Source organism: Diaphorina citri, unplaced genomic scaffold (genome assembly GCF_000475195.1).
Source record: "Diaphorina citri unplaced genomic scaffold, Diaci psyllid genome assembly version 1.1 scaffold428, whole genome shotgun sequence".
Classification (NCBI taxonomy): Eukaryota; Metazoa; Arthropoda; class Insecta; order Hemiptera; family Psyllidae; genus Diaphorina; species Diaphorina citri.
The window spans coordinates 145,089-147,731 of NW_007377863.1; positions in this window are offsets into that span (position 1 = coordinate 145,089).

The window sequence follows — 2,643 nt, forward strand, 5'->3', positions numbered from 1 at the left end:
AGTACTAAGTCTCAACTTGGAGGCGCTTGGGTTCGAATACCGGCTGGGACGGAAATTTTCGGACTATACGTTTCTGCTCCCGGCTAGAACCTGTTCGTTCCACGTTCTTTTTTATGCTTTATTTATAGCGGCAGAGTTCTCCTGAAGGAGCTCTTCCAACCAACCACTTTTTCCATGTGTAATAAAATTAAATACCTACCCTATACTCCCTTTGGAATAGGATTATAATTTTATTCAGCACGTTCCTAAACCTGTTTGTATAATAGAAGAATATTTACGTCTGACGTTCAATCAATCCCATAACTTTCCCTCCTTGTGGACTCAGTCTCATGGGATTCAATATTCTAGACAGGAGTGCAATGTAATTATTATTTTCTGCAGAAGTTAGACGTTAATAAAGCGTCCTGCAAGTTTCGTTCTTTAGGGAGATTCATATTTTTATTTCTTTCAAGTGGTGTAGACAGTACTGTAGTGGTTAGCATTAGCACATTGTATTTCAGTTCTGAAGGTTGGTGGTTCTGATTCAATTCAATTCAGAAAGTTTAGCGTAAAGAACCACACTATGGGGAAATTAATTTTGAGCCGCCACAGCATCTGATGAAAAGTTTTCTTTGGGGAAAAAAAAAACTTTACAAGTAGTCTCTAATAGGAAAAGATACAGTCCAGTTGTATTGGACTTGAAAGTTCATTTGGAAAAGAGCAAGGGCCAGATTTCAGATTGTTCTTGTTGTGTTACTACTGATTATTATCAGTGTTATTGCTGACTGTCTGATACTGCTGATTGTACATGATACTCCTGATTATCATTATTACTGCTGATTACTTTGACCTTTCGTCGAACTTTTACACCGAAAGCTATAAGTAGAAATTGTTTTTTTTTTCTACTTTGTTTTGTCACAACTTTGAAAAAACATACATGATCCACGATTCCACGTGTCTGTTTTATAATTATTATTATAATAATTGTGTAAAGAATAAGAGGTTAAAGTAGAGTAGGAATGTATAGTGAATTATAATTTATTATAGAAAAGTTTTTAATGAGGTTAATTATAACGCCAAAGGACACTTTTCTCCGTTATTGGTGCTGTGAATCTATCTGTACATGTACAATCCATGGAATATTAGTTCTCTAGTACACTATTGTAGGTAGGTAATATAGATATAATACATACTTAGGTGGGTAGATACCTACCTCAGTAATATAGGTAATAGGTAATAGATACCTATGTAGGGATAGTTCATTATGTATGGATTCAACTTTCCAAAAGTTACCTACACGTTACAGTGTGGTCTTCCCTATAAACAAAGGACGTGATCTCATAAAGATTACAGGGTGGTAGGGGTTTTTGCTTCTTTCATGTAGGCATATTATTTTGTTATTTGTGTTTAGAATTATTTATCTACCTATTTATAATTTATTTCAACCTCCTTGGCCGAATGGGTATCATACTAGGCTTGCACGCAGGAGGTCCGGGTTCGATTCCCGGCGGGGCCAAGGTTTTTTTTTTTGCTCTGTGCTTGGAGTTCGGGGTGCACTCAGCCTCGTGAGGACAATTGAGTAGCTACTTGATTCGAGTAGCGACCAGTGGCGACATTACCAGTGTAAAAAGATTATTGAAATTGATTGCAAAGGAGGCACTTAGTAATGTTGTGATATCTGAAAAAGCTCCGCTTTACCACAAAGAATTTGAGATAGATAATTTAATCCTGAACACCCAGTTGTTTCCCCTTAACAGAAAAAAAATTGGACTAATTCCAATAGAAAATGAAAGTTACATAGATGTGGCATAGCTTTCTAGCTTTCCAATGCTTTGGACCTTTCTAAACCAAACTGTGTACTGAGATCTTTCTTTATTACCTTGTAATTTAATTTTGAACACACAGTTGTTTCCCCTTAACAGAAAAAAAAATTGGACTAATTCCAATAGAAAATGAAAGGTACATAGATGTGGCATAGCTTTCTAGCTTTCCAATGCTTTGGACCTTTCTAAACCAAACTGTGTACTGAGATCTTTCTTTATTACCTTTTCTTTCCTCTACCTACATAAAAATTCACTAGAAAGCAAGTGTTAAAATCATAATACATATTTCTCCCTTTTTTATTATTTCCCAGGGAAAACTCAATTTTCCTCAGGAAGGTTTTCATGTTGAATTTACTTCTTCTTCTTTCTTTTTTCCTCCTCTTCTCCTTCTTCTTCTCCTCCTCCTCTTCTTCCTTTTTTCTGCTATGTTAGGAGTATCATATTCCCATACATTATTTAAGTACCCATGTAGAAAAACATTTAACCCCTCACACAAGGTCTAGGAATGTTCTAAAAGTTTGTTCGGAGTTTGTGTATAAAATTATATGAAAGTGCGGTCGAACTTGTGCTGAACTCAATTTCAAGTAATTTGGTTTTCTCTTGTTCTTAATTCAAAGAACGTGAGGTCCACAGGCAGTTCACTGATTTCTATTCTATCTTGTCTTATTCTATTCTATTCTATCCTAAGTACCTACTCCATTCTATTCTATTTCATGCTATGGGTATAAGATTCAAAGGGATTCCAAGCCATTTCTAGGTTTATAGGGGAAAAATTACATTTCAACTGGACCTGACCTTCTTAGATTCAATTTTCAGACCAAAGTCTACAATTGAATCACCC